The 21,799-nt window shown below is 36.0% G+C and overlaps 1 pseudogene; it reads left to right on the top strand.

Moving 5' to 3' along the window:
• The first annotated feature begins 816 nt into the window (after positions 1-816).
• On the top strand, positions 817-21,292 carry LOC144373705 (cytochrome P450 3A9-like; annotated as a pseudogene).
• Positions 21,293-21,799: the final 507 nt, after the last annotated feature.

Raw genomic sequence — 21,799 nt, 5'->3', positions numbered from 1 at the left:
AAAAGAAATGAAAAGACAAAAGAAAAAAATAGAAAAGAAAATAAGAAAAAAATTTAAAAAGATAATTTAAAATTTTAAAAAAATTAAAAAAATGAAAATGAAAAATAAACTCAAATAAAAAAATTTTAATAAATGCAATCTTATATTTTTATTAACTTCTCTTTTAGTAGGTGGAGCTGTGCCCACCACGCCAAGTTTTTCCTCTCAATAGGCGGGAACCAATCACTGTGCAGAACCTCTTCTTCCCAGACTGGGCAGGTCTCCAATCCTGAGTGCCAAGGGCCTTCTCTTGTGTCTAGTCACTTCCCCACTTTTCCTCAAGCGAGGCCCCACTCACCGGTGACGCTTACCACAATACTGGCTGCACGCCAGGTCTGCTGTTCCCAGGAGTCCTATTTTCTTGAAAGACTGGGCACACTCTTTCTATTTGCCATTCCCTCAGACCCTAAGTTTGTGGAGCTTGGGGCTGAGAACCCTCAGAAAATTTTACTTGCCCTCCAGTAGCCATGCCCCCCTGGTAGCTGGTGCAAGAGCCCTCAGTTGTCAGCACTGGTGGGAACAGTAGCCAAGGGTTTCGCGCCTCGGGTCCCTCGCCACTCCTGATTCCCTTGGTCTGACGATTGTGCTCACAGGAGAGCTGGGAGGGGCCCTTAAGGTTTCCCTGCTGTGTGGAGAAGAAGGGCTAGGGGGTTACACACCTGTCGCCGACAGTTTCAATGAAGTGATCTCTTCCGCAGCATTCCGGTGATGTCAGTTCTCTGCCATGGTGGTATCCCATGCAAATGGCTACAGTTTGTTTTCTTTGCCAGGTGACCAATGCAAGTGTGGGTCTTGACTTGCTCTCGCAAGCCCTGTCTCAATCCTGTGGCCACTGCCTATGAAGGCTCGGTTGGTGTTAACCTCCACAGGTTCCAAAGGGCCGACCAGTTATTTCAGCGAGATCGTTTAGTGCTGAGTCACAGTTGTTTGCCTGGGAGATGCAGGCGAACGGAAGCTTGAATTCCATAGGACAATATTTTAAAATAACAGTTGTTGTTTAGCCATAAATGTACAAACCTTAATTTCTCTAAGATTACTTGTTCTAGAGGATTAAACCTTAATAGACATAATGTAATTAATATTTTTAGAAGTTTTTATCAATTTAACATATAAATAGATCAGTACATTATTATTTGTCATTAGGGAACAACCTTGAATAGTTTTGACTATTTGTGTTACATATGTAACCAACTTAGTTACATATAAACTTTTTAATATTTTTCTTTAATTTATAGACCTTTATATTACTTAATTAGACCCTTTTGTTTACTTAAATGTATTATAATTATACTTTACCACATAAAGACTTTTTACCTGGAAATGTTTTTTATTAAATATATTATTATATTTAGAACTTTTTAATAATTTTTAGCCCATTGATTTTTTTTGTTTGTAACTTGAAATAACCCTTATAAATTTTTGAATTTAGATAAATTAATTACTTTTAATAAGATGAAATACTTGTTACTTACAGTACTATAATTGAAATACAGTTGAAACATCTTGATTCTTTGAATGCAGAATTATACCTATTGGGACATTGTAACTCATAGTTACCTTGTTTTTATAATAACACAAAATAGTTTCAAATTTCTTTTTTACTTTACCAATTTATGAAAACACCAACATTGCTTAAATATTTTACCTTATGGAATTTAAGGAGTTAAGAGTACTTGATATTATATTTAACAGTTAGCATTCTAACTTTGTACCAATTAGATGTCTCTAACAAACACATCCATGATTAATTTTATATACGTTTAGATGAAATTTACATATCTTTTTTTTAAAAAACAAGGTATCTGACAAGTGCATTGAATAGTATTAGTAATTAATTTTCATTTTTTTCTCTGTCGAATAAAAATCCTAGAGACAATGGATATCAGACACTTTATAGACATTTACATTTTAACAGCTGTTTAACCATCTAAAAACAAAAATGTGCATTAGTAACTTTGAAGACATTTGTACATTTATTTATTTTTTCCAATTTAAATTGAACCTTTTAAATTATATAAACCAAAAGTATTTGGATTCATTTTTTAAAAATTTTAATTTATGAGCTCATATGTCAAGTTTTTGTACCAAGTATATGTAGACATGGAAATACATGTAGACAGACAGTACACCAGTGCACCTACACAAAACAAAAACAAAAACTTTGTAGCTTATTTTTAATAAACCTATTAGATTGAGAGTTAACTCTTGTAAATTGGTCTTAGAATAAAGCAGAGTTTAATCAGAAAAACATTAACCTAAGCATATTTGATCAAAATTATGAATTTAACAAATACAGAATTTTAAAAGTTTTCTAACCTTTTCCTGAGGTGGTTCTGTTCATGAAAACTGAAAAGAGTTGAAGGAACATAGACCAATGAAGGGGGCTTATTTTTTTTTTTTTTGGAGGACCTTCCCAAAGATGCATCTCCATTGATCTCCTTGGGAGAGTCCCCCAGGTTTGGGTCTCATTTTAAACTGATTTTTTTGGTTTCTTGGATAGTGGCCACCAACTTTTAGCCTGACATTGAAAAATATTTAGACAATTTTTTAAGAGTTGGAAGTTATTCATGCTTGCAAATACTGAGAGACAAAAGCCAAATTTCTAGACAAAATAATGATTTTTATTACATAATTTAGGAATAATAGTTTTATAAAGCACTTTAGTTTTAATCTGTCCTCTATAAGAACTGACATGATTTACTCAGTTGGCCACCTGGCCTAGTTCCTAAATGAAGACAATCTCTAATTTTTTTTTTACCTTAGCTTTTACTTTTGACAATTCTTTTAGTCCTGTTGGCAGCATTTTACATTTTAATACAAGCTGTAGTGAGCACAGATAAATCATTTTAATCATTTTATTCCCATTAGAAACCACCTGAGGTAGATATTAACACAGGACACAAAGGGAGCAAACAAAAACCAACCAACAGATAAAGTCCTAAAAAATGTTAAGAACACAAGTTAAAGGGGTCCAGGTAGAGATCTCTGTAGTGCTTCCTTGTCTCTGATATCGGTGGAGCGAAGGAGTCCTGTTGAAAGAAGAGCGGTTACGAGAACAAGAAAAGGGCCCATGCACAACACTCAGATAGACAAACAGGACAAACTGCCAGTGAACAGACACGGGACAAATGACAAACAGCAAGAAGACGCTGGAGAAATGACGAACAGCCAAACAGACACAGGACAGCAACAATAGCTGAGGTCACCCAGAGAGACCTCTAATGGGGCAGAGACCATGCAAACAGAACAAATGGCCAGTGAACTGACAATGGACAAATGACCAACAGCAGAAGACACTGGAGAAATGACAAACAGCAGAACAGACACAGGACAAGCAACAATCTCTGAGGTCACACAGGGAGACCTCTAATGGGGCAGAGACCATGTTTCACCCTGCCCCCAGACAGATGAGGCCCTGCAGGGAGGCCTCCAGTGGGACAGAGACTATGTCTCCTCCTGCCCCCAGACAGATGAGACCTCCCAGGGAGACCTCCAGTGGGCCCCAGATACAGACAGATTAGGTCACACAGGAAGACCTCCAGGGAGACAGTGATAACATCTCGTCCTGTCCCAGGGAAGGTGTAAGCAGCTGCATCCAATATGACCTTTTCCCTCAGAGAAGAGTGGACTCACCAGAACTTACAGCCAGCAGGAGGCTTTTCAGAGCATCCTAGGATGGATTGGAGTGAGGCTGTGGAGTGTCTCTCAGGAGCTCCCCTCTACTCTGCTGCTGAGGTCTAATGGCCCATCGTTGGATGCAAATTAACCGTGACGGTCAGGAAGAAATAAATCCAGGGCGAACCCCCAAATGTTATACTTAAAGCTTCATCCCAGGGTTTCATAAACTGACTTCCAGACCACTCACATATAATTGAATCAAGCCTTTATTGAGGCACACTAGTGGTGGCTGACCAGAACATAAAGCTGTTCCCCTAATCAGCCCCAAACAATTGCAAGGGCACTCCTTATAAGTCTGAAAACTGCAAAAGGGATGTTCAGGGAGTATAGCCAATGCAAGCAAGCCAGGTTACAGAAGCAGGATAGTGCAGTCACGCAGAGGGAAGCCTAACCAATCACAGTTAGCCCAGTCACCCCAGTTACAGAAACAGAGCCCTGTTACCCTAGTTACAGAAACAATACCCCATTAGGTGGTTCCATGTTCTTAAAAGTTTCTATAGCAAAAGGAAAAGAACATCTTGCCCCAGTCATGACTCTTCTACTTGGCATGGTTGTTTTACAAGATGAAGTCGTAAATCAAAATGGAGTCACATTTGCTCCTATTATCACATTCCCCACTGGTTTTAGTAGGTTTTATGTCAATCTTGCACATCATTTGGCTTAAGTCCAGGTGTTTTCTTTCTACTATCACACACTAAACATTTTTTTTAAATAAATAGAACTTGTTTAACAAACTTTTGCAACTGTAGAGACCTCCACATTTATGTAGACAAAATCTCTTTTTCTTTGGACTTAGAATTTTGTTCCAGTGGGATTAATGAAAAAAAGCCATCACTGTATCTGAGGATGAAGAATAGAAGAGAATAAGAACACTGCTGTCTCCAATCTTCAACAGTGGAAAACTCAAGGAGGTAATAAAATAGGAAGGCTTTTCATAGGAAACTTAAAGGCTTAATCTGGGTATGGGTAGAAAGTGAGAGAGATAGTAGTCCCTTTCAAACGGATAGTCCTCTGAATTTGAACTTCCTAAAAATATTCTTCTGTCATTATGTTTTAGAAGAGATATAGTGAGATTCATTATAAATGCCTCATACTTCTTCATCCTGGGAAAGCTATAGCGTCGGGGACTGAGTCTCCTTACTTAACTATGGGTGATCTTGTGTTTTGTGTGTAGATGTTCCCCATCATTAACCAGTATGGAGATGTGTTGGTGAAAAACATAAGACTGTAATCAGAGAAGGGAAAGTTTATCAATTTGAAAGAGGAAGTAAAAGGGCAGCTCTGGCATTCCAAGCTCAAGCAGGAGCCCCTCCAACTGCCTGCCACAGAACTGAATTTCAAATGTTGAGCTAGTGCAATGAGCAGACAAAGCAAGAGTTTGGAGTCACAACTCCAACTGTTCATCCAAGAAGATGCTGCTCCCAGAAGGAGACAGGGCAGCTGGGGGAGAAAGGATCTCTCCTGTATTTGCCAAGGTTTGTTTGGCTGCAAATATTTGTGACTTTGGATATACTAGAAGACAAGGTCAAGATCACCTTTCGTGAGTCCTCTAGGAAGACTTAGTTATTCCTCCCTTGTCCTGATGAAGCTCAGTTTGTATACAACTATCATTATTCACATTCTATTTGTGCTACTGTAGTGTGTCTGATTATGGATCTTATTCTGGTGTGGGTAAGCTTCTTGAGTTCAGAGGTGAGTCTAACTCACCTCACTGTACCCATCACTCCTGGAACAAGGGCAATACCTAATTTGAAACTCATAAAGGCCTCATAGTATGTGTGAAGGGATCATGGAGTCATCTGATAGTTTAGCAGATAACTGTGAGTGTGTGGCTCTCTGCTTGTCTTGCCTGGGTATGTGAACTTACTCCTAATTCTTGCTGCATGTGTAGTGGAAAGATTGGGAAGAGGCACTGGTTTTATCTTTTCATATTATATCTTTCTCTATTCAGCATTTTTGGGGCCTACAGCTTGAATGTGAGCACTGCTACATCATTTGGAGTGAACATCGATTCCCTCAACAACCCACAAGATCCCTTTGTAAAGAAAGTCAAGAAGCTCTTAAAATTTAATTTCTTTGACCCTTTGCTTCTCAATAAGTATGTGGAATACCATGTTATTTGTTCCCTTTCTTTACTTAAATAAGATCATAATTGATACATAATTAATAATCTTTTAATTACCCCACTTAATTATACAATTAAATTGTTTTTAGTACAAAGATATACTCATTCATCACTAGTGACCATTTGTCAACTCAGAAGCAGGCTACCATTTCATTATCAACTCTCTATTCCCTAAGCCTAAGCAACCATGGATCTATTTTCTGACTAAAGATTTGCTGATACTGTTAATTTAATTTTCTTTTTTTTCAAGAGATAGAGATAGAGAGAGAGAGAGAGAGAGAGAGAGAGAGAGAGAGAGAGAGAGAGAGAGAGAGAGAGAGAGAGAGAGAATTTTTAAATATTTATGTTTTAATTTTCAGTGGACAACATCTTTATTTTATGTGGTACTGAGGATCAAATCCAGCACCCTCTGCATGCCAGGTGAGCACATTACCGCTTGAGCCACATCCCCAGCCCCTGTGAATTTTGTATTAATGAATCCTACAATATGTGGCTTTGTATGTCTGACTTTTTTCATTTATCATTGTACTTTCAAATTCTTCCATCCTGAAGCATGTGTGAGTACTTTATTTAAAAAAATATTTATTTATTTGTTCTAATGAATTATAGATGACAGCAGAATGCATTCCACTACATAAAACACAAAGGGAGCACAACTTTTCACTTCTGTACTTGTAGATGAAGTAGATTCACACCATTTGTGTCATCATACATGTTCCTAGGGTAATGATGTCAATCTTATTTCACCATCAATCCTACACCCATCTCCCCTCCATTTCCCTTGCCCTATCCAAAGTTCCTTCATTCCTCAGATGACCCCCCACCCACCCTGACTGGTTGAGCTCTTCTTTGTATGTAGGCTTTTGATGGTGTCTTCTATTTACTTGCTTGAAATTGATTTGTTTAACTTGTGTATATTAGCTTGATTCGATTGGGATAGATCATGTCTCTAGAAATTTGTCCATGTCTTTGTTATTTTCTATTTAATTGGAGTGTAAATTTTTAAATAGTTTTTAATTACCTTCTGTATTTCAGATGTATCCATCATGATATTTTCTTTTTATCACATATTTTAGTAATATAAGTTTTCTCTCTCTGTATTAGTGTGGCTAAGGGTTTATGAATTTTATTTATGTTTTCAAAAAACAAACTTTTTGTTTTGCCAATTTTTTCAATTGTTTCTGTTGTTTCAGTTTCATTGATTTCAGCTCTGATTTTAATTATTCCCTGTCTTCTACTACTTTTGGTGTTGATTGTTCTCTTTTGGGGGGCTTTGAGATGCAATTTTAGGTCCTTTATTTATTGACTTTTTCTTCTTTAAAAAAATGAACTCCATGTAATTAACTTTCCTCTTAGTACCATCTTTATAGTATTCCAGAGATTTCAATATGTTGTATCATTGGTCTCATTTACGTCTAAAAATTTTTTAATCTCCTCTCTGATGATTTCTGCTATCTCCTGCTCATTAAGTAGCATATTATTTAGTCTCCATGTGTTGGAGTAGCTTCTGTTTTTCATTTTATCAATAATCTCTAATTTCATTCCATTATAATCTTATGGCATTCAGGGTAGTATCTCTATTTGTACTTGCTAAGAGTTGCTTTGTGACATAATATATGGCCTATTTTAGAGAAGGATCCATGTGCTGCTGAGAAGAAAGTGTATTCACTCACTGATGGTGAAATATTTTCTGTGTGTCTGTTTTTTTTTATTTTATTCTTGTAATTTTGTATGTCTGTTAAGTCTAAGTTATTGATTGTATTATTTATTTTTATAGTTTCTTTATTTAGCTTTTTTTTGGAAGATCTATCTAGTGGTGAATGTGTTGTGTTAAAGTCACCCAGTATTATTGTATTGTGGTCTATTTTACTCTTGAAATTAAGAAGAGTTTGAAGAATGTAGATGGCCATTACATTTGTCCTTTTCTTGTTAGCCCATAATTCATTGTTTGGTGCTTAAGTATTTACAATTGTTATTTCTTGTTTATTTCATTCAATCTTGTTGATAAATGGTTTCTTTAAGCAGTATAAAATGTCCTTCTTTATTCCTTATGATTAACATTGTCTTGATGTCTACTTTATTTGATATGAGGATGGAAACCTGTGCTTATTTACACAGTCAATGTGAGTAGTATATTTATTCCCAACCTTTCACCTTCAGTTTGTGGTTGTCTTTTCCTATGAGATAAGTCTCTTGAAGCCAGCATATTGTTGGTTTTGTAAAAAATCCAATCTGCCAGTCTATGTCTTTTGATTGATGAGTTTAGGCCATTAACATTCAGGGTTATTATTGAAACATGGTTCATATTTCCAGTCATTTTGCTTAATTTTGGTTTTTAACTTGACTTGGTTTCTCCTTTGATTGTCTTTTCCTTTAGTGTACTTCCTCCCTTTGCTGATTTTCATGGTTGTTTTTCATTTTTGCTTTATGAAATATTTTGCTAAGGATGTATTTTGTAGTCCAGGCTTTCTAGTTTTAAATTCTTTCAATTTTTGTTTATTATGGAAGGTTTTCACTTTATCATGAAATCTAAAGCTTAATTTTGCTGGATGTAAGATTCTTCATTGGCATCCATTTTCTTTCAGAGTTTGGTATATATTGTTCCTGGACCCTCTAGCTTTGAAGGTCTGGGTTTAGAAATCTGCAGATATTCTAATTGATTTCCTCCTATATGTAACCTGATTCCTTTCTCTTGTGGCTTTTAAATTTCTTTCCTTATTCTGTATGTTAGGCATTTTCATTGTTATGTGCCTTGGTGTAGAATCTGTCATGATTTTGAACACTTGATGTCCTGTAAGCCTTTTGTATTTGATTGTCCAATTCATTATTCAGGTTTGGAAAAGTTACTGATATTATTTTATTGAATAAACTGTTCATTCCTTTGTTTTGGAACTCTATGCCTTCTTCTATCTCAATAATTTTTACATTTGGCCTTTTCATAATTCATGAATGTTCTGCTCATGGTTTCTTACAATCTTCACTGTGTGGTCAACTTTACTTTCAAAATTATATATTTTGTCTTTATTGTCTGAGGTCCTATCTTTAAAGTGATCTAGTCTGTTGGTGATGATTTCTATGGAGTTTTTAATTTGCTTTATTGTTTCCTTCATTTCAATGATTTCTTTTCCTTTTTTTAGAATCTCTATTGCTTTATGAAGTAATCTTTTGTTTCCTGTATTTGGCTGTGTAGCTCTTTATTGAAATGACCTTTTGTTGCCTGTGTTTGCTTTCTTATATCATCCTTTAATTCACAGAACATTTTAATTACATACTTCCTGAACTTCTCTTGGACATATCTTCTGCTATGCTGGCCATTGGTTCTAGTAATGTATCTTGGTTTCTTTGGGGCACTTTCTTCCCTTGTTTTTTCACATTGTTTTTGTGTCTTTTCCTTTAGCAGTGTATATCTAAGGTATTACAGTTTATATGAATAGACTTATAGTGTCCCTGCAGAATTCCATGACCTCTCCTTTAAGGAGGAGATCAATATTAACATATCCCAATGCAAAATAAAATTCAGGCTTAATTAAACCAAAGAGCTTCTATTGAGATGTTTACAGTTTTGTCACAACAGACAGAAATGGTGAGTTTGATTATTATTAACAATGTAAACAGTAGGTTGCAAAAGGACCTATAGTTAATAATGGTGGGCAAAGAGAGAATGGGGGGGTGGGTTTAGGATGAGATGTTAAGGAAGTAGGAGGTGAGGATATAGAGTTATTAGATCTTAGGAAGCATAAAAGAGGAATCAAAAGATGTTAGCTAGTAGCAGGAGAAAAGAGAGAAAGAGACTGGGGAGATAGATAAGTGGGAGAGAGAGAGAGAGAGAGAGAGAGAGAGAGAGAGAGAGAGAGAGAAGAATAACAAATTATTTTGTTGAGTTTTTGCATCCATAATTATAAGATATATTAGTTTGTAGTTCTTCTGTGTTATCTTTGTGTTAAGTCTTAGGATTAGGTTAACACGGGCATTTTAGGATCTTTTACAAGTGTTCACTATATTCTATACTTAGAAAATACTAGGTATTTCTATGAATGTTTGTAAAGAGGTAAAGAATTGGTATTAGTTCTTTTAATGTTTGGTAGAATTGTCCTTGGAACATCTGGACCTGAGCTTCACTTTGTAGAAAAGTTTCTAATTTCTAATTTAGTCTCATCACAGGATGTATGTCAATATATATTTTGTATTACTTTATGAGTTAGTTTCTGTTGTTTGTGTCTTTTTAGAAATTTTTCTATTTCATTTATGTAATTTGTATAATTGTTATAATAATCTGATTGTTACAAAATCTTTATAATTCTTTCTATGTTTATAATGTCAGTATTTCCCCAGTTTTCATTTTGAATGCTACTAACTGTAGCCTTTCTATTTCTGGGTCAGTGTAGCTATTATTTTGTGAATTTTTTTTTTTTAAAGAATTGCATTTCTTTTTTTGTTGTTTTTTATTTTATTTATTTATTTTTATTGGTTGTTCAAAACATTACAGAATCCATGACATATCATCTTTTATACATTTGATTCAAGTGGGTTGTGAACACCCATTTTTACCCCAAATACAAGTTGCAGAATCACATCGGTTACATATCCACATTTTTCCATAATGCCCTATTAGTGACTGTTGTATTCTTTTTTTCATGATTTATTATGTAAAGTTTGATCATTCATTTGTGATATTTGTTTTTATTTAATAGATAAGAATTTCCCTCTGAGCAATGATGGCTTTTTCTCCATTTTATAAGTTTCATATATTATGCCTCCTTTTTTCCTTTCAATACTTTATCTATTTCACTCTATTTCTTCTTTCATTCAGTGTTTATTCAGGAATATATTGATCAATTTGCTCATACTATGAGTTTCCCAATTTTCTTTCTAATAATGCCTTCTGGATTCCTCCTGTGGTGCTCAAGGAACACATGTTCTGTTGGTCCCATCCTGACTGCTCTTTCTTGAAGAGCATGATTAACTGGAGCCTCAGACTAAAGCCTAGGTTTATCCAAAGACACTCTATTACAGTACATGAAGGGGAAAGTGGTCAGAGTTTTCATCTTGCTCCTTTGGTCACTCCACAGAGGCAGAAGGGGCCACTGATCTCACTGGTTTGGTGGTGGCCGTATATATGACATCCTCTTGCTCCACCAGTGGCCTGGAGCCCAATCAGTGGTCCTATCACGAACAGTTTCTCTTTAGGAACCCTTGTGACTTCCACTTTTCTGATAGGTAGAAAAGATGTAATTGCTCCAGGTAAACTTTACATTTTTCTCTGAAGTGTTCTTTGTTTTTTCTTTCCCCTAGAGTAATATTTCCATTCCTTACTCAAATTTATGAGGCAATGAATATCTCTCTGTTTCCAAAAAATCACAATTTTTTTAAAGAAAGCTATAAAGAGAATGAAAGAAAGTCGCCTTCAAGAGAAACAACAGGTAAAATCCGGTGGTGGTTACAGAGGAGGTTCATTTTTGATAATTTATATGCCTGTGGGTGTAAGACTTCCATACTTCTTTGTATATTTTTAAAAGGTAGATGAAGAACTCTTGGTTGAGAATAGTAGAGGGTTCTCATTTGGGAAGAATAAAGAATTTAGTATCTGGTAATTGAGATACAAGAATGAATCAGGGAGGGAACTAAATTAGAGTAAGATGTATTCCATGCTTTTATAATTATGTCAAAATAGACTCTACTCTCATATAACTAAAAAGAACTAATAAAAAAGACTTAAATAAAGAAAATTATATATTCCAAATACTGAAAAAATAATGAATCAGAGAGAAAGCACTTAAAATTAAATAATGGGCATGGAATTTAGTTTGTCAAGGCATAAATATTGCTGATAGAAAAAGCCCAAAATCTCTAAAAAAAAAAAAAAAAGGAGTCCTTATACATTGTTGGCTAGAATGCAAATTAGGGTAGCCTTTATGGAAAACTGTAAGGAGGACCCTCAGAAATCAAATGCAGACCCACTGTATAATCCAGCAATCTCACTACTAGGTGTATAACCACGGGAAATGAAATCAGTATGTCAAAGAGACATCTGCACTCCCATGTTTATTGCAGCACTATGTTAAAATTGTTCTTATTAATTGAGCCTAATAGATTTTGAAAACATCCACCAGCAGGAAATGATAAATGCAATTAAAGATGTTTCTAAACTGACATAAACATCAAATAGCATATACATATATCAAAATAATCAGGTACCTTGTTAATATGTGTATAGCTTAATGTTCTTATATATCATTTGAAATTATTTTTTTAAATAGAGGAAAAATGTTTTATCATATCCCTTCTCTTCAATAGATAAAATTTCAACATAAACATTTTCCTGGTGCTATAATTTCATCAAATTTTATATGGTCAAGAATCATTGCATTTCCAAACCTCTCACTTTACAAAGTCTCCACAGAAGGCATCCTCAGGGTAGCTGGCACTGTCTGGACCCTCATAGAGCAGGCATGGGGTTTTTTTAGGTGAAGGTTTTGCCTCATGTACAAAGACCAGCACAAGGATGTGGGCAGGCCAGGGAGCCAGGATGGGCCCTCCAGGTGTCAGTCAGTACAACGTTCATACCTTCAAGCATGGTGGAATCTTCCAAGATGCTTGCCCAAAATCTGATGATGAGTTCTAAAAATATCAGGAGATTAATCTATGGCATCTTTGATGAAGAATTAAGGTAGTAAAACAAAATATTGAAGTCCAGGACTTCTCCCTAAGCAAACAAATGTAACAGGAGACAAAGCCAGCCACTCTCTGGCCATGAGGCTATGTTCAGAATCTACAGGAGCTCACAAGTAGGGAGAGCAAAGGCCAGTAGCTATTGGACACCACAGCCAGTTTTCACTCAGGGAAACATCCTACTCTTCAGTTTGTATATGGATGTTTTTCTTCACTGATGACTTAGGAAACTCCAGCTGGACTTCTGTACTTAAAGAAGTCATGGTCTCAGAAGGGAAGATTACTTCTGCACTATTAATTTATTTCTGACTTCATAATTGATCTTTTATCTTTGAAATCTCTATGTTTCTAGCATCGGGTGGATTTTCTTCAGCTTATAATAAATTCGCAGAATTCCAAAGATGTGGAGTCTCATAAAGGTAAACAAGGTTGCTACCTCATCTACTGATGGAAAAACTCAGAGGGAAGAATTGTTCTGGAAATGTGCAGGAGATTTTCCAGGAAGAAAAGCGTTTCTACCTAGTTGCAGAAAGTGCATGCTTGGATATCATATACAGTAGCCTGAGGAACTTTCTAGAGAAGCACACCTAGAGCCATGTTCAAATGTTGAAGCTGATATAAACTATTTCTTTCACTAGCATGGTAATTTTTATTCAACTTCTTTTCTTACTATTTTTATTTTGATGCTCAATTCCCCCATATTTGTCCATTGGATTCCTTTCATGTAGGCTCCTGAGTCCTCTATTATTCTTGTCATCTTTTTAATGGTTGTTTTAAAGGTAGCTTCTGTTTATTTTATCCATAGCAATATTGAACTGAAAACATAGAGGTTTTCCATGTAGTCAGGAATACACTGCTTCACTCCTAATATCCACCACCAGAGAGTTATATTTATCACAGTCCAGGAACCTATATTGAGACACGTCTACCATTCACAGTTCATAGATTTCCTTAGGGTTTGCTCTTGGTCTTGTACATTCTATGACATGTATCCACATTATAGTAGCATACAGTGTATTCTATGCCCTTATCATTTATTTTCTAAGTATTTTCTTCCTTTCTGATTTAAGATATTCTAGGTTTCTGCTCTGTTTCTCGTGACAGCTTTGTTTTTTGTTTTTGTTTTCACAATTAATGGAATTTAGAAATCAAAATTTGTCATCATCTTGTGGATTTTTGCTTTTAGATACTCTCAGTAGAAAACATTATTAACATGAAATACTTCTACATGCAACAGAGGAAAGAAATATTTCTGTATCTACTCATATCCAGGATATAAACTATTTTTCTCTCTCATTCAAAATTTTTTTTTCTAATTTATTGCTTATTTCTGTAATACTCAAATACTCCCATTGCAGTTCTGTTTTTTTCTTGTCTTTCTTTTTTTAAATTCATTTTTATTTATTTATTTTTCTTTTTTATATTGTTGGTTGTTCAAAACATTACATAGTTCTTGACATATCATATTTCACACTTTGATTCAAGTGGGTTATGAACTCAAATTTTTACCTTATATACAGATTGCAGAATCACACCAGTTACATTTCCATTGATTTAAATATTGCCATACTCATGTCTGTTGTATTCTGCTGCCTTCCTATCCTCTACTATCCCTCCTCCCCTCCCCTCCCCTCCCCACTTCTCTCTCTACCCCACTTCTCTCATTCCTCTCCCTTGTATTATTTATCCCTTTCCCCTCACTTCCTCTTGTATATAATTTTGTAAACCCCTTTGGGTCTCCTTCCATTTCCATGCAATTTCCCTTCTCTCTCCCTTTCCCTCCCACCTCTAATCCCTGTTTAATGCTAGTCTTCTTTTCATGCTCTTCTTCCCTACTCTGTTCTTACTTACTCTCCTTATATCAAAGAAGACATTTGGCATTTGTTTTTTAGGGATTGGCTAGCTTCACTTAGCATAATCTGCTCTAATGCCTTCCATTTCCCTCCAAATTCTATGATTTTGTTATTTTTTAATGCAGAGTAATACTCCATTGTGTATAAATGCCACATTTTTTTATCCATTCATCTATTGAAGGGCATCTAGGTTGTTTCCACAGTCTTGCTATTGTGAATTGTGCTGCTATGAACATTGATGTAGCTGTGTCCCTGTAGCATGCTCTTTTTTAGGTCTCTAGGGAAAAGACCCAGAAGGGGAATAGCTGGGTCAAATGGTGGTTCCATCCCCAGCTTTCCAAGAAATCTCCATACTGCTTTCCAAATTGGCTGCACTAATTTGCAGTCCCACCAAAAATATACAAGTGTACCCTTTTCCCCACATCTTCACCAGTACTTGTTGTTTGACTTCCTAATGCCTGCCAATCTTACTGGAGTGAGATGGTATCTTAGGGTGATTTTGATTTGCATTTCTCTGACTGCTAGAGATAGTGAGCATTTTTTCATGTACTTGTTGATTGATTGTATGTCCTCCTCTGAGAAGTGTTTGTTCAGGTCCTTGGCCCATTTGTTGATTGGGTTATTTGTTGTCTTATTGTCTAATTTTTTGAATTCTTTGTATACTCTGGATATTAGGGCTCTATCTGAAGTGTGAAGAGTAAAGATTTGTTCACAGGATGTAGGCTCCCTATTTACCTCTCTCATTGTTTCTTTTGCTGAGAAAAAAACTTTTTATTTTGAGTAAGTCCCATTTGTTGATTCTAGATATTAATGCTTGTGCTATGGGTGTCCTATTGAGGAATTCGGAGCCCGACCCCACCGTATGTAGGTCATAGCAAACTTTTTCTTCTATCAGATGCCGTGTCTCTGATTTGATATCAAGTTCCTTGATCCATTTTGAGTTAACTTTTGTGCATGGCGAGATAAAAAGATTCAGTTTCATTTTGTTCCATATGCATTTCCAGTTTTCCCAGCACCATTTGTTGAAGATGCTATCCTTCCTCCATTGCATGATTTTAGCCCCTTTATCAAATATAAGAAAGTTGTAGTTTTGTGGGTTGGTTTCTGTGTCCTCTATTCTGTACCATTGGTCCACCCGCCTGTTTTGGTACCAGTACCATGCTGTTTTTGTCACTATTGCTCTTTAATATAGTTTGAAATCTGGTATAGTTTGAATCTATACCGCCTGATTCACACTTCCTGCTTACCTATCTTTGGTGGTGCTGAGAATGGCACAGTTAGTAGCCAAGTCCAAGAGTGGTATAGACCTCAGAAAAACTGGATTAAAAAAAGTTTTCCTTTGTCTCCCATATCAGATAGACAAGGAAATGAAAAACCACTCTGAGAATGCCTCTGAATTGCTTTTCCATGGTCCTGCCTAGTGATCTGTGGGTTTTAATGGGATTTCTCTTCATCTAAACTTCTGATGTTGTGATTTGCTGGATTTACCTAAGTTGTGTTTTCTCTTCCATTAGCCCTGTCTGATCTGGAGCTTGTGGCTCAATCAATTATCTTCATTTTTGCTGGCTATGAGACCATTAGCAGTGCTTGTTCCTTTATTTTCTATGAACTGGCCAACCATCCTGATGCACAGACCAAACTGCAGCCGGAGATTGATGTGGCTTTGCCCAATAAGGTTAGAAGATGGTACCTGGAGAGGGAGGAGAGAGGTGGAGATTCAACAAGACTCCCTCCTCGTCACTTTCTAGGAGGCTTTGGCCAAAATATATACACTGATTCTTTTCACCAGCTCTATTTGGAAAGGATCTGAAGAGACAAATGAGGGAGAAAACAGTATTTTGGGGAAAATTCTATTGCCAAAACTACAAGAAATTTTTAAAAGAGTGTAGTTTCAGTTGTATCCATTACCAGTTACTCTGATGACACCTAGGAAGTGTAAGCATGTGTCACTCAAGTGTCCAGATCATTGGCTCTGCTGATCTGTGGCATGAGCTCCTGCCTGGCTGTCTGCTGAGTGAGCCTAGTCTTGGTGGGCAGGCCAGCTCTGCTCTGCTCCACACAACTTCACACTCTAGTCATGTATTAGAGAGAAGCATCCAGGGGATGAGTCAGGTTTTCGGACTCCTGAGACAAACTCTTTACTTCTACCTTGTATCCTCTCCAATGTCATACCAGGCATTAGCCACATGTTGTGCCTGCTGTCCTCTGCTTAAACAGGAAGTCTATTGAGTCTATTGAATATGAAGACACCTGGTCTCTGGGGCTGACATGGCTGGTTTGGCAGTGAAGTGGGCACAAAGCCTCTTCTTCAGAGCTCACAATAAAGCCCTGAAGAACAACCAGGAGACTGGTCCAGCATCAAGGGGTGGGGGTGAGAGTGACTTTCTATCCTCCTTAGAGTGTCCTATGAAACTGAAATTGTTTGACATGGTGCCATCGAATCTTAGCCTTCTTTTGGTGGTACTGGGATGGAAGTTACCAGTTTCTCCCAACATTTTTTAAATGATGTAGTGTTATCTCTAAGTTATATATATATTCAAAGCAGAATTATTCAAGAAAAAACTGATATATAATGGGTTATTTCCTCTTTTCTATTTCCTTTAAATAGGCATGTGACTTTTTTAGAGAAAGGTAACAGTGACTTTCACATATTTTGCCTGAGTGTAATTGTCATATTCTATTAGTTACTTTTCCTCACATGAGGAAAAATTGTACATGATGATGCTGAGGATATTATACACTGAATTTGGGATTGTTCCATAGGCCTCTTATGTTCATAACTACTCTGCACTTCTCAATGAGCCATGGACATGATTGTCAAATGGACATTATTGTTATTACAATGCTTAGTCAATTGTAATCAATACTCTTCTTCACCATTCTGTTATTCTTCGGACCTCCTAACACTTTAATATAACTATGTAGATTGAGTTTACAGTTAGTTCCAAACATGAATTTTCAAAAATCTCTTTTTTTTTCTCTTCAGGCATCTGCTACCTATGATACCGTGTTACAGATGGAGTACTTGGACATGGTGGTGAATGAAACTCTCAGGTTGTACCCAATTGCTGGCAGACTTGAGAGGGTCTGTAAGAAAGATGTTGAATCAATGGAGTGTCCATTAGGAAGGGGACAGTGGTGATGATATCAAGCTTTGTTCTTCATCGAAACCCACAGCACTGGCCAGAGCCTGAGGAGTTCTGCCCTGAAAGGTACAGGGCCTCTGGGAAAGGGAACCACCCTGGGCTAGGGTTGTCCAAGCATGTCTTTGTATTTCTTATCATAGATGACAAATAAGTAGCTATGTAATTATTTTCATATATTTCTTTGTATTTTAAGCAGTTTTATTGTTATAAATATAACACTTTCTTGCAAAATGATATGAATTTGTGTCAAGGAACAAAATGAATGCTATGTCCATTCACTATCCTAAATTCTTTAAAAAAAATTTAAATTGCGTTTTTAAAAATAAATGACAATGAAATGCATTAAAATTTTTAGTACACATATGTAACACAATTTCTTATATCTCTGTTTGTATATAAAGTAATTTGCACCAATTTATGTTTTCATATCTGTACTGTAGATAATGATGTCCATCACATTTCACCATCCTTGCTAATCCCCTGCCTCCTCCCTTCCCCTTCCACCCCTCTGCCCTATCTAGAGTTTGTTTATTCCTCCCATGCTACCCCTCCCTACCCCACTATGAGTCAGCCTCCTTATATCAGAGAAAACATTCAGCATTTGTTTTTTTGGAGTTAGCTAAGTTCACTTAGCATTATCTTCTCCAGCACCATCCATTTACCTGAAAATGCCTTGATTTTATTCTCTTTTAATACTGAGTAAAATTCCATTGTGTATATATGCCACATTTTTTAATCCATTCATCTACTGAAGGGCATCCAGGTTGGCTCCACAATTTATCTATTGTGAATTGTGCTGCTATAAACATTGATGTGGCTGTGTCCCTGTAGCATGTTTATACCTTTTAGGTATAAACCAAGGAGAGGGATATCTTGGTCAAATAGTGATTCCATTCCCAGATTTACAAGGAATCTCCATTCTGCTTTCCATATTGGATGCACCAATTTACAGTCCCACCAGCAATGTATGAGTGTACTTTTTCGCCTACATCCTTGCCAACAGTTATAATGGCATCATAATAGTTGCCATTCTGACTGGAGTGAGATGATATCTTAGAGTAGTTTTGATTTGCATTTCTCTAATTGCTAGAGATGATGAGCATTTTTTCATATATTTGTTGATTGATTGTATATCCTCTTCTGAGAAGTGTCTGTTAAGGTTCTTGGCCCATTTATTGATTGGATTATTTGGGTTTTTTTGGTGCTTCACTTTTGAGTTCTTTATATACCCTAGAGATTGATGTTCTATCTAATGTGTGAGGGGTAAAAATTTGCTCCCAAGGTGTAGTCTCTTTATTCACCTCACAAATTGTTTCTTTTGCTGAGAAGAAACTTTTTAGCTTGTTAAATTCTTTAAATAATCATGAATTAATAATATGATCATGTTCTCATAAACATATTTCTAGGCATATGTAGATATTTTTGCTAAACTAGATTGTATCATATTTGATTTTTGCTAGCACCTGATAATATATACATTGAACCTCTGAATGTATGATTTTTTTTTGCAAGGTACCAGGAGTTGAACTCGTGGGTGGTCCACCACTGAGCCACATCTGTAGCCCTATTTTGTATTTTATTACAGGCAGGGTTTCGCTGAGATGTTTAGGACCTCACTAAATTGGTGAAGCTGGCTTTTAACTTGGGATCCTGCTGTCTCCACCTCTCAAGATGCTGGGATTACAGGTGTGTGCCATGCTCAGCGTGTATGTATGGTTTTTGCATCTATACTTTCAACTAACTTATAAATGTTTTTTCTTGTCAGTTTTCTCTAAACAGTGTAATACAATAAGTATTTATGTAGCATTTAAATATTATTAGTTATTATAAGCAATCCAGAGATGATTTAAAATATATTTCAGGATATGCATAGGTTATACAAGTATGTTCCCATTATTTTTATAAGAGACTTGATCACCCAGGATTTTTGTTTATTCCTATGCTAAAACTAATTATCCTCAGATATGGCACCATGACTCTGTTTGTGTATATGCATGTGCGTGCATGTGTGTGTGTGTGTCTGTGTTTATGTGTTTTCAAATTTTATATCATGTGCCATAACTGACATAATCACTATCTCATTTCATTGTATGTATTCACTCTCATACTTTTTATATTTTATGTGTGTTTTGTTTTCTTTAATGTCTCAATTTACCATGATTTCCTTTGAAACAGCATTTATCTCATCTCAAAAAGACTGAAAGGTCCTGTAGGCTAAGGAGAAGAAATGTGGAAAACTATATAGGCTAAGGAAGAGAAAGGTAGAAAAACTCCATAGCTTAATAATTCTCAGAGCAAAACCACAGCTGTATTTCAATGACAAGCCCATGAAATCATTTTTTACACTATTGTTTGGGGGTGTCTAAGGCACAAACTGAAACAAGTAACTGTTGTGGTTTTAATATTTCTTTGACTTCTCATCTATTGTGGAACCAGGTTCAGTAAGAATAACAAGGACAGCATCAATCCTTACATTCACATGCCCTTTGGAAATGGACCCCGAAACTGCATTAACATGAGGTTTGCTCTCATGAATATAAAACTTACTCTTGTCAAAGTAATGCAGACCTTTTTCTTCCAAACTTGTAAGGAAACACAGGTCAGTACCTTTTCATATACATAATGTTTTATTTGAAGATGTTTTTCGAAATAGAGGGGCTGAGTCACAGAAAAATATATGTTCATTCATTATTTAATTCTTAGATCTATAGTTCAGTGAGTTTCTTTTACACCATCTTTGAGATTTAGAGTTCTTCACCATGGGGGCTCCAAATCTATGGCTTTATGAAGACCAAAGTGTAAAAAACATATGGGCTCAATGAAGATTAGTGTGACATGTGTATGTATGAACTGTGAACTTAAGCACAGTGTAGATTCAGCTCCATGTCTCCTGGAGAGACCCTGTGCATAGTCATGAGGTGTGGTGACCACAGGGTTCTGATTTTTGAGGAAAGTTCTCCTCACCAGAACTTACAAAACCTGCCTATCTCAGGCCTTGTACAGTATAAATGTTTATGAAATAATTTTTCAGATAAATGAATAATTTTACTATCCAATCATGACACACCTTAGAGAATGATTAGGACAAATTCAAAGTACATGATACTAAAAATAGTTTTTTTGTTTCTGGAGCATCACTGGGCTTAATGTATCTTCTCTACTTTGCTGCTTCGGTTCCTGGTGTTTCATTCATTGCTTCTCCATGTGCTTGTCTATACATTACAGATTCCCCTGAAATTAACTAATCAAGGACTTCTTCAAACTGAAAAGTCCATTATTTTAAAGGCTGTGTGCAGAGATGGGTCAATAAGTGGAGCCTGAACTTTCCTAAGGATTTTTGCATTGTTGTCCTCAGAGCCTGGGACCCAGAACATCAGAGAACAAAAATTTATTTTGTGAAGAAAACTCAAAATAAAGATAAACTCTATATTCCTCAATTGATAAATGATAAGAGATGCTGGACCTTTGCTGAGCTTGCTAGGGTCTGTGCAAAGTATTATGTATTTTCTGATGGAAAGGAGGTACTCACTTCAGTTCTGGATGTGAAGACTCACCCTTTCTGGGTATAATGGGCTCTCTCCTCTCACTGCCAGTTAGTCCTGGCAGCTCCTCCTGAGCTCTAATTAGAGAATCAACAATTATCACCAAATATTTCAATAATTTTTAATTAGAATGAGGGTGGTTGTGGTGGCTTTTGTAGTGACATTGATATATGATGTGTTCTTTGAAATATGTTGGGATAAATTTTATAATGAGAAAGTCAATAAACATATCCTTATAGATGTTTATCTGAAGCATTTATGTTTATTTAAGGGGATATATAGTACTGAATCAGTGAGAATAAAAATTCAGTCTTGTGATCACCACAATCAGTGAATACATGGAGCTTTTTCAGAAATTCAAATTAAATAGTAAGATAGAGTTAATCCACTGTGAATTTACCCATTGCTTGAAAAGAATATTCATAGTGGCCTTGTGTCATTTTTGAAGCACAAAATTTGTAACACTCTACTGAGGTAGGTATTACTATATCTCTAGCTTAGCTTTCATACTCCAATCCTATCTCTATTGTTGATTCTGGAAAGCAAGAAACAAATTTGTAGTCCATCTGCAACTCCTAAGTTTATAACAAGCAGAAGGATCATTGAATTAGAAAGTGGTTGATAGTCAATTGTTTCTATAGCACTGCTCCTCAGATTCAACTGGTATCAGGAGCTACACAAGATTTTTCCATCTTATGTCCTGTCCCTTCTCTTCCTTCCCTTTACTTCCCCATACCTTCTTGAATA

This window comes from Ictidomys tridecemlineatus, unplaced genomic scaffold (assembly GCF_052094955.1).
Source record: "Ictidomys tridecemlineatus isolate mIctTri1 unplaced genomic scaffold, mIctTri1.hap1 Scaffold_46, whole genome shotgun sequence".
In the NCBI taxonomy this organism is placed as follows: Eukaryota; Metazoa; Chordata; class Mammalia; order Rodentia; family Sciuridae; genus Ictidomys; species Ictidomys tridecemlineatus.
This window is presented reverse-complemented; position numbering and strand designations above follow the sequence as displayed.